Source organism: Lipotes vexillifer, unplaced genomic scaffold (assembly GCF_000442215.2).
Source record: "Lipotes vexillifer unplaced genomic scaffold, Lipotes_vexillifer_v1.1 scaffold814, whole genome shotgun sequence".
Taxonomy (NCBI): Eukaryota; Metazoa; Chordata; class Mammalia; order Artiodactyla; family Lipotidae; genus Lipotes; species Lipotes vexillifer.
Genome location: NW_006784081.1, coordinates 290,374 through 302,020, shown reverse-complemented (window position 1 = coordinate 302,020; position 11,647 = coordinate 290,374). Strand labels below are relative to the sequence as shown.

Here is an 11,647-nt window from a genome sequence, read left to right as displayed (position 1 = left end):
ACCAAAAAAAAAAAAAAAAAAAAAAGCTACTAGAGGCTGAGGGCGGGAAAGCTGCAAAGGCCGAGGACGCAGAAGCATCAGAATGATGGAATTCTCGGAGAGAGGGGAGAGTGGTCCCTCTCTACACTCAGATAACAGTGAGCTCTGTTCAAGAGGTCTCTTAGTGAGCTTCGACATTCGAAGGCCAGATGCGGCCCTCAGTACCCCAACTCACAGTGCGGCATGGACGTCGAACAAACACCTAGACTCCAGCATGCAGTTTTGCTCAGAGACAGTTTGAACAAACATCCCAACTCTGTGAACTTCGGCTTGGGCATAAATTTCAGGTTGGTCATATGTGCCATTGTCTTAGCAAATGGCACCACCAAGTCCAGTCAACAGTACCCCTAACAGCAGCAGTGAGAGTACCTGTAAATGACCAGCTGAGTGAAATCAACTTCTACATCAGGGCATTGCAGCCAAGCACTACTGACCAGGACCTAGTCAAGTTGTGTCAGCCATACGGCAAGTTTGTCTCCACTAAGGCCATACTGGGCCAGACCACAAACAAGTGCAAAGGCTATGGCTTTGTGGACTTTGACAGCCCTTCAGCAACACAGAAAGCTGTAAAAGCACTGAAAACCAGTGGTGTACAAGCACAGATGGCAAAGCAACTGGAGCAGAACCCCACAAATTTATACATCTCAAACCTCCCATTGTCAATGGATGAGCAAGAACTGGAAGGAATGCTAAAGTCCTTTGGTCAGGTTATCTCCACTCGAATCCTTCGAGATACCAGTGGAACCAGCAGAAGGGTTGGCTTTGCAAGGATGGAGCCTCCACAGAGAAGTATAAAACTATCATCACTTTGGAAAATATATTAAGACACCTCCTGGCGTACCAGCCCCATCTTATCCCTTGCTTTGCAAATTTGCTGATGGGGGTCCAAAGAAATGACAGAACCAAGGAAATTTTATGCAAAATGGAAAGCCTGGCCAAGGAATGCAGACATGCGTGGTATGGCCTTGACCTATGACCCCACCACAGCTCTTCAGAATGGGTTTTACTCAGCTCCTTATAACATCACCCCCAAAAAGATGCTTGCTCAGTCTGCACTGTCCCCATATCTTCCATCTCCTGTGTCTTCATATCAGAGAGTAACTCAGAAATCTCCTCTTATAAGTACCTAACCCATCTTGGATGCACCACCAGTCATATCTCATGCAGGCTTCAGGTTCAGTTCTGACACCAGGAATGTATCATCCCATTTCTCTCCAGCCTGCCTCCATGATGGGATCTCTTACCCAGCAACTGGGCCACCTTTCCCTGAGCAGCAAGGGCACATATATGCCAACAGCTGCAGCTATGCAAGGAGCTTACATCTCCCAGTACACCCCTGTGCCTTCCTCTTTTTCGGTTGAGGAGAGCAAATGCCAGCAAAATCAAGTGACCTTGGATGCTCCCTCAGATCATGGGGTCTATTCTTTCCAGTTCAACAAGTAACAGTGGATTTCCCTCCCCGTATTTTCTGAATATAAATGAATTCTTGGAGATGCTGATGCTCCAGACTCAAGAGGGCTGACTAGGAATTCAGCTCCTCTGTGGGCCCTGCTGAGGACTAACACTTGGCCATTGGTTTTCACAAGCCTAGGCCTGGAAAAAGAAATCTCTGCACTCTTGTCCTCTGCTCTTCCTCTACTCCTGGTGGAGCCTGGGGGAACTGTCACTTTTTGTGTGTGCTACAGTCAAGGAGATCAAAAAAACTTTTAAGAAAAAAAAAAGCCACTAGAAATAATGAGTTTGCAAGGTTGCAGGATACAAGGTTACTACACAAGTATCAGCTGTACTTCTACATAATAGCAATGAGCAATTGGAAACTGAATGTTTTAAAAATACTACTTGTAATAATAACTAAAAATCATAAGGTACAGAGGCATAAATATAGAAAAGTGTGTAATATCTAAATGCTGAATGATGTGTATAATAAATGAAGTCAAAGAAGACCTAAATAAATGTAGAGATATACCACATTCATGGACTAGAAGATTCAATATTGCTTAAGAATAGCTGCTTCCCCTAACTTGACCAACACAATCTTCATTAAAATCCAGCAAGCTTTTTTTTTCGTAGAAATTGGCGAAAAGATGATCCATGAGGGTAGGGGTAATTGCAAAACACATGTCGGATAGGTGACATATCCAGAATATATAAAAATCTCAAAACTTATATAAGAAAATAACAAAAATATTGGCAAAATATTTCAAGACAATTCATCAAATATATGTATAGCAATTAAGCATGTGAAAAGATACTCAACATCATTAGTTATTAGGAAAATGCATATTAAAACAACAATGTGATACTGCTATACATACAACACCATTGATATTACCAAGTGCTGACAAGGATGTGGAGCAACTGGAACTCTGAACCATTGTTGGGGGGAATGCAAAATGGTACTGCCACTTTGAAATCAGTTGATAGTCTTCTGTAAAGTTAGATGTGCATTTGCCATATGACCCAGCAACCCCACATCTAGTTATCTATGCAAAGTAAATGGAAGCTTGTGTTTGTTCAAAACCTGTACATAAATGTTTATAGCTTTATTCATAATTGCCAGAAGAGTAAACAATCCAAATGTCCTATAACTGACAGATGCATGAACAAACTGTGGTACACTGATATGAAAGAATACTACTGTGCAATGTAAAGGGAAAACTGCTGATAAAAGCAACAGCATGGATGAGAATTTTCAAAATCATCAAGCCCTGGTGTCTTTTTGTTTAACAGATCTTCCCTCAATTTATCTCTCCTTTTGCATTTTTCCTGTAGCAATAAGTAGAAACCAGGCCTCCTCTTGAAGTCTGGAAACAATTTTTGCTAAGCATTCTTCCACTACATAACAAGGATCCTCCTTCTTCCAGTCACCTGCAGCATTCTCAACATCCACTTTGCTACTATCATTTTCTTCTATACAATCTAGTCTTTTCCCATTATACTCTACAAAATATTTCCAGCCACCACCCACTGCCAGATTTCAAACCCACCCCATATTTAGGTACTTATTAAGGCACCAGATCATGCTTGGTACCAAAATCTGTATTAGTTTTCTATTGGTGCATAACAAATTATCACAAACCTATCAGCTTAAATAAAAGCATATATATATTATCTCAGTTTCATTAGGTCAGAAGTGCAGAATGCTGTGGCTGAATTCTCTGCACAAAGCCAAAATCAACTTGTCAGCCAGCCTGAGTTCTCATGTGGAGGCTCTGGGCAAAAACTCACTTTCAAGCTTATTCTTGTTAGCAGTATTCAATTTCTTGTATCTGTATAACTGAGGTCCTTGTTTACCTGCTGGCTGTCAACCAGAGGCTACTTCCAGCTCCTAGAGGTCACTGACATTCCTCAACATATGGCTCCTCCATCTTCAAGTCAGCTGCAGTGCATCAAATCCTTCTTGTGTTTTGCATCTCTCTGACTTTTCCTTCTGCTATCAGCTGGGAAAAGCTCTCTGCTTTTCAAGGGTTCATGTGATTAGGTCAGACTCAGGATAATCTTCCTATCTTAAGGTCAACTGTGCCATATAACATAAATAATCATGGGAGTAAAATCCATAAAACCTAAGCCCCAGGGATTATTTTGGACATGATTTATAGATTTAACACCATTCTTATCAAAATACCAGAAAAAAAATTTTTTGTAGACCTAAATAAGCTTCTTCTAAAATTTATATGGAAAGGCAATGGTTCTTTTGCATATCAAAAAAAAAGTTAAAGAAGAATAAAGTGAGAGGAATTACTCTATCCAATGTTAAGGCCTACTATAATATCTGCAATAATCAAGACAGTGTGATATTAGTGGAGGGAAGACACCATAGATCACTAGAATAAAATAGACAAACAGAAATATACCAATGAAATAAGCCCAACTAATTTCTGACAAAAGCAGAAAAGCATTTAAATATGGGTAAATATAGTCTTTCAACAAATGATGCTGGAGCAATTAGACATACATAAGGTAAAAAAATGTAAACCAAACTCTATACTTCATAAAAAATTATTTCAAAATTGACCATGGGTTTATGAATAAATTTTAAAAGCTAAAAAAATTAGGAGAAAAGTCTCCAGGGCCTAAAGCTAGGTGAACAGTTCATAGATGAGACACCAAAAGTATGATCCATAAAAGAAAAAATTAATAAATTATACCTAATCAAAATTAAAAGCTTTGCTCTATGATATACCATGCCAAGAGGATAAAGAGACAAGATAAAGAGTTGGAGAAAACACTTACAAATTATATATCTGACACAAGACTCACACCTAGACTATATGAAGAACTCTCAAAACTCAACAGTAAACAAACAATCTGATTATAAATGGGCAGAAGACATGAATAGACATTTTATCAAAGGGATGGTAAAGTTGATGGTAAATAGCAAATGAAAAGATGTTCAACATTAGCTAATATAACAGGTAAAATTTTTAAAAATAGCGACAATACCAAATGCTGGTGAGGATATTGAGAATCTAGACCTCTCAAAGATTGCTGGTGAGAATGTAAAATGGCACAGGCTCTCTGGCAAATAGTTTGGCAGTTTCTTCCCAAATTAAACAAGCACTTACCATACAAGCCAGCAATTGCACTCTTGCACATGTATTTCAGAGAAATGAGCATTTTTGTTCACACAAAAATCTATATGTGAATGTCTATAGCAGCTTTACTCATAATAGCAAAAAACTGGAAATAATCTAAATGTCCTTCAATGGGTGAATGATTGTACAAATTCTAGTACATCCATACAAAAGAATACTACTCAGCAATAAAAAGAATGTGGTAAGATTTCCAGAATGGTGGTGTGAGGAGCTTAAGGAAACCTCTCCCCTGGAGAGACATCTATTAGCCTGGCCAAAATTTGCAGATATAAACATTTAAAGACTAGATATTGATCAAAGGGCTTACAACAAATTGAGAAATATTTATTAAAAAAAATCTATGGGGGCTTCCCTGGTGGCGCAGTGGTTGAGAATCCGCCTGCTGATGCAGGGGACACGGGTTCGTGCCCCGGTCCGGGAAGATTCCACATGCCACGGAGTGACTAGGCCTGTAAGCCATGGCCGCTGAGCCTGCGCTTCCGGAGCCCGTGCTCCACAACGGGAGAGGCCACCACAGTGAGAGGCCCGCGTACCGCAAAAAAAAAAAAAAAAAATACTATAGAAACTCAGTAAATGGGAAACTGTGGCGTTCGAGCTAGGGACTGTATCCATTCCCTCACATCTCTGTCTTGCTGTTTCAGTTCGGTAGGCAGCCAGGTTGCATTTCCCATCTCTTCAAGTTCCATGGTATAGAAGAGTTACTCAGGATGAGTCTGGCAGCCAATGAACATCAGCAGATGTTATCTTCCTTTGCTCAATGCTACAGAAGGCCTATCTTGAGTGGGTGGTGGCAGCCAGGCAACATCCATCTTCCCACCCTCACCTTCCACCATGTAGGAAGGATCTGGGTGGGTGCTTGGTGAAGAGTACAGAAACTCTTACCAAAACAGCTTTGTGTACCGGGGAAGCTACTTTGGTGTTCTTAGCAGCAGATTTGCAACTCCCATCTCCGCCAGCTTTTTGGGGCAGAAGAACTATTCTGGGTAGATTCAACAGCCAGTGAACATATGCAGATCCCCTCCTTCCTGGCTCTGAGCTGTGGAAGCTCCATAGTGGGCAGTGTAGAGGCAGACCAGCCAAAAACTTGATGGGGAGACTGGACACAGAGACAAAGAGAGCCAGCTAAAACCACAGTCATCCTGGTGGACAGGGAGACTGCACACATTCCCAAGACTGTTAACTCTGTGGAGCAACATCAGAGGCTACATTGCAGGGGAAATGGATTTCACTGAACTAGACCAGCCAGGTCTCTAAACAACTGAACAAGCAAACAGTACAACTAGCCCCATTTCTGGGGGATGGGGCAGTATTCAAAGTTACTACAATATATTATCTGAAATGTCCTGTTTTAACAAAATCTATATAAATAAACAGTAAAGTGTGACTGATACACAAGAGAAAAAAAAAAACAGGTGATAGAAACTGCCTGTGAAAGAGCCTGTATATTTAAGTCACTAACATTCTGGTAAACAAAGATGTCAAAGCAGCTATTATAATATGTTCAAAGAACTGATGACAATGTCTGGCCAAACAGATAATATCAATAGAGATAAAAATCATGAAAAAGAATCAAATAAAGTTATGGACCTAAAAGGAACAATAACCAAAAAGAAAAATTTACTAGAGAAGTCAACAGTAGATTTGAAGTAGAAGAATAATCATCAATCTTGAAAAGAGTTGTGCAATCTGAAGTAATAAAGAAAAAAGAGTGAAGAAAAACTGAAAGAGCCTCCAAGAAATGTTAGACACCATTAAGGGCAACATATGCGTAACATGAATACCAGAAGGTAAGGAGGAAGGAGCAGAACAAATGTTAGAAGAAATCATTGTTGAACATTTTCCACATTAGGTGAAAAATAGTAATTGACACATCTGTTGTAAGCTGAAGAATGGCCTCCCCAAATATGTCCTCACCCTAATTCTCAGAGAACATTATCTTGTATGGCAAAGAGACTCTGCAGAAATGATTAAATTAAAGATCTTGAGAAAAGGAGATTTATCCTGGATTATTTGGGTGGGCCTAATGTAATGACAAGGGTCTTTATAAGAGGGAGGCAGGAGGGTCAGAGTGAGTAGCAGGAGATATGACAGTAGCAAGAGATTGGATTACTGTGGCCATAAACCAGGGAATATCAGCAGCCTCAAGAAGTTAGAGGGGACAGGGAACAGATTCTTCCCAGGAACATCCAGAAGGAACTAGCCCTGATGGTATCTTGATTTTAGCCCTGTAAGACTCATTTCAGACTTCTGACATCCAGAACAATAAGAGAATAAATTTGTATTGTTTTAAGCCCTAAATCTGTGGTAATTTGTTACAGCAGCAATAGGAAGCTAACACAACATCCAAGAAGCTCAAGAACTTCAAGTAGAAGAAATTCAAAGAGATACACACCCAGACACATCATAGTCGAAATACTGAAAGACAGAGAAAAATCTTGAAACCAGAAAAAGAAAAATAAATCATCAAAAGGGAACTCCAAAATATTAACAAACAGACTTCTCATCAGAAACAATGGTAACCAGATGGCAGTGGATAACATATTCAAAATGCTGAAAGCAAAAACCATCAACTAAGAATCTTATATAGTAAAACTATCTTTAAAAAATGAAGGCATAGTAAAAGCATTCCCAGATAAGAGAATTTGCTGCTTGCAGACTTGCTTCACAAGATTTATTAAAGAAATTCTTTGGGCTGGAAGCAAGTGACCACAGATGGCAATTTGAATCCATATGAAAAAATGAAGAGTTCTGGTAAAGGTAATTATATAGGTAATTACAAAAGACAGTATAATGTATACACCCTCTCTTTTCTTCCTTTAACTTACTTTAAGAGCAATTTCATAAAGCTATATGTATATAATTGTGTTTTGGGGTCATTAACATAGAAATGTAATACATTTGATAATGATAATAAAAGCACAAAGGTGGTGGTTGGGTAAGGAAATCACATTAGATGGCAACACAAGTTCACAGGAAGACATGAGGATAGACAGAGATGGCAAATGAGAAAGTTAACATAAACTCTATAACTGTATTCTTTCTTCCCTCGGATTCCTTAAAGAGACATAAAATTAGGTAAATTAATAATTATAGCAATGTATTATTGTGTTTGTAACACACACACATATATATGTAAAATATGTATAGTAATACAACAAAAGGGGGGAAAAGTAAAACTATAAAGGAGTAAAGTTTCTACATATCCTTGATTTAAGTTAATCTAAATCTGGAGTCAACTTTGATAAGTTAAGATTTATACAGGCATATCTCATTTTACTGTGCTTCACTTTATTATGTTTTGCAGATACTGCACTTTTTTACAAATTGAAGGTTTGCAGCAACCCTGTATCAAGCAAATCTATTGGTGCCATTTTTCCAGCAGCATTTGCTCATTTCACGTCTCTGTGTCATGGTAATTTTTGCAATATTTCAACCCCTTCACCAGCAAAAAGATTATGACTTGCTGAAGGCTCAGATGATGCTTAGCATGTTTTAGCAATAAAATATTTTTAAATTAAGGTCTGTACATTGTATTTTTAGACATAATGCTATTGCACACTTAACAGACTACAGTATAGTGTAAACATACCTTTCATACACACTAGGAAACAAAAAAAATTTATGTGACTCGCTTTATTGCAATATTTGTTTTATGGCAATGGTGTGGAACCAAATCTGCAATATCTTCAAGGTATGGCTGTATTGTAAGCCTTAGCAATCACTAAGAAAATCACAAAAAAAATACAGTTAAATATTATTAAATTAATTAAAATGTTACACCAGAAAATGTTAAAATAATGCAAAAGAAAGCAGTAAGGGGAAACAAAATAGGTATGAGCCATATAGAAAACAAAAAGCAGAACAAAATAGGTATGAGACATATAGAAAACAAAAATCAAAAGGTAGACATGTAGGGCTTCCCTGGTGGCGCAGTGATTGAGAGTTCGCCTGCCGATGCAGGAGACACGGGTTCGTGCCCCGGTCGGGGAAGATGCCACATGCCGCGGAGCTGCTGGGCCCGTGAGCCATGGCCGCTGAGCCTGCGCGTCCGGAGCCTGTGCTCCGCAGTGGGAGAGGCCACAACAGTGAGAGGCCCACGGATAGCAAAAAAAAAAAAAAAAAAAAGGTAGACATGTACACAACAATAGCAACAATAACATTAACTATAAATGGATTAAATTATCCAATCAAAATGTAGAAAATATGAGAGTGGATAAAACAAAATAGGGCTTCCCTGGTGGCGCAGTGGTTGAGAGTCCGCCTGCTGATGCCGGGGACACGGGGTCGTGCCCCGGGCCGGGAGGATCCCGCATGCCGCGGAGTGGTTGGGCCTGTGAGCCGTGGCCGCTGCCTGCATGTCCGGAGCCTGTGCTCTGCAACGGGAGAGGCCACAACAGTGAGAGGCCCACGTATAGCAAAAAAAAAAAAAAAAACAAACAAAATAAAACAAAGATCCTACTATTTGTTGTCCACAAATGACACAAAGATACAAATAGGCCAAAAGAAAAGGTTGTAAAAAAGAATACCATGAAAACCACAGAAGAACTGAAGTACCTATACCAATACCAGACAAAATGGATGTTGAAACAAAAATATTACTAGAGATAAAGAAGGACATTTAAAAATTATAAAAGTACAAACAGATGGAAAGATATACCATGTTCTTGGATTGGAAGAATCAACACTGTGAAAATGACTATACTACCCAAAGCATTCTACAGATTCAATGCAATCCCTATCAAATTTACCAATGGCATTTTTCACAGAACTAGAACAAACAATTTTAAAATTTGTATGGAAACACAAAAGACCTTGAATAGCCAAAGCAATCTTGAGAAAGAAAAAGGGAGCTGGAGGAATCAGGAATCAGGAATTCCTGACTTCAGACTATACTACAAAGCTACGGTAATCAAGACAGTATGGAACTGGCACAAAAATAGAAATACAGATCAATGGAACAGGATAGAAAGCCCATAGACAAACCCACACACATATGGTCACCTTATTTTTGACAAAGGAGGCAAGAATATACAATGGAGAAAAGATACCCTCTTCAATAAGTGATTCTGGGAAAACTGGACAGCTACATGTAAAAGAATGAAATTAGATCACTCCCTAACATCATACACAAAAATAAACTCCAAATGGATCAAAGACCCAAATGTAAGGCCAGACACTCTAAAACTCTTACAGGAAAATATAGGCAGAACACTCTATGACATAAATCAGAGCAAGATCCTTTTTGAACCACCTCCTAGAATAATGGAAATAAAATAAAAAATAAACAAATGGGACCTTATGAAACTTAAGAGCTTTTGCACAGCAAAGGAAACTATAAATAAGACCAAAAAAAACCCTCAGAATGGGAGAAAATATTTGCCAACAAAGCAACTGACAAAGGATTAATCTCCAAAATATACAAGCAGATCATGCAGCTCAATATCAAAGAAACAAATATCCCATTCCAAGAATGGGTGGAAGACCTAAAGAGACATTTCTCCAAAGTAGACATACAGACTGCTGACAAACACATGAAAAGATGCTCAACATCACTAATCATCATAGAAATGCAAATCAAAAACTACAATGAGGTATTACCTCACACCAGTCAGAATGGCCATCATCAGAAAACCTAGAAACAATAAATGCTGGAGAGGGTGTGGAGAAAAGGGAACCCTCTTCCACTGTTGGTGGGAATGAAAATAGATACAGCCACTATGGAGAACAGTATGGAGGTTCCTTAAAAAACTAAAAATAGAACTACCAGATGACTCAGCAATTCCACTACTGGACATATACCCTGAGAAAACCATAATTCAAAAAGTCATGTCCCACAATGTTCACTGCAGCTCTATTTACAATAGCCAGGACATAGAAGCAACCTAAGTGTCCATTGACAGATGAATGGATAAAGAAGATGTGGCACATTTATACAATGGAATATTACTCAGCCATAAAAAGAAACGAAATTGAGCTATTTGTAATGAGGTGGATAGACCTACAGTCTGTCATCCAGAGTGAAGTAAGTCAGAAAGAGAAAGACAAATACCGTATGCTAACACATGTATATGAAATTTAAGGAAAAAATGTCATGAAGAACCTAGGGATAAGATAGGAATAAAGACACAGACCTACTGGAGAATGGACTTGAGGATATGGGGAGGGGGAAGAGTAAGCTGTGACAAAGTGAGAGAGAGGCATGGACATATATACACTACCAAACGTAAGGTAGATAGCTAGTAGGAAGCAGCTGCATAGCACAGGGAGATCAGCTCGGTGCTTTGTGACCGCCTGGAGGGGTGGGATAGGGAGGGTGGGAGGGAGGGAGATGCAAGAGGGAAGAGATACGGGAACATATGTATATGTATAACTGAATCACTTTGTTATAAAGCAGAAACTAACACACCATTGTAAAGCAATTATACTCCAATAAGATGTAAAAAAAAAAAAGACGTGGCACATAAATACAATGGAGTATTACTCAGCCATAAAAAGAAACGAAATTGAGTTATTTGTAGTGAGGTGGATGGACCTAGAGTCTGTCATACAGAGTGAAGTAAGTCAGAAAGAGAAAAACAAATACCGTATGCTAACACATATATATGGAATCTAAAAAAAAAAAAGAAAATTGTCTGAAGAGCCTAGGGGCAGGACAGAAATAAAGATGCAGATGTAGATTATGAACTTGAGGACACAGGGAGGGGGAAGGGTAAGCTAGGATGAAATCAGGGAGTGGCATGGACATATATACACTACCAAATGTAAAATGGATAACTAGTGGGAAGCAGCTGCATAGCACAGAAAGATCAGCTCGCTGCTTTGTGACCACCTTAAGGGGTGGGATAGGGAAGGTGGGAGGGAGATGCAAGAGGGAGGAGATATGGGGATATATGTATAGCTGAGTCACTTTGTTATAAAGCAGAAACTAACACACCATTGTAAAGCAATTATACTCCAATAAAGATGTTAAAAAAAAAAAAGATACATGTACCACAATGTTCATTGCAGATCTA

The 11,647-nt window shown here is 39.0% G+C and overlaps 1 pseudogene; it reads left to right on the top strand.

The window, feature by feature from the left end:
- Positions 1–355: 355 nt before the first annotated feature.
- LOC103087186 (RNA-binding motif, single-stranded-interacting protein 2 pseudogene) lies at positions 356–1,482 on the top strand (annotated as a pseudogene).
- Positions 1,483–11,647: the final 10,165 nt, after the last annotated feature.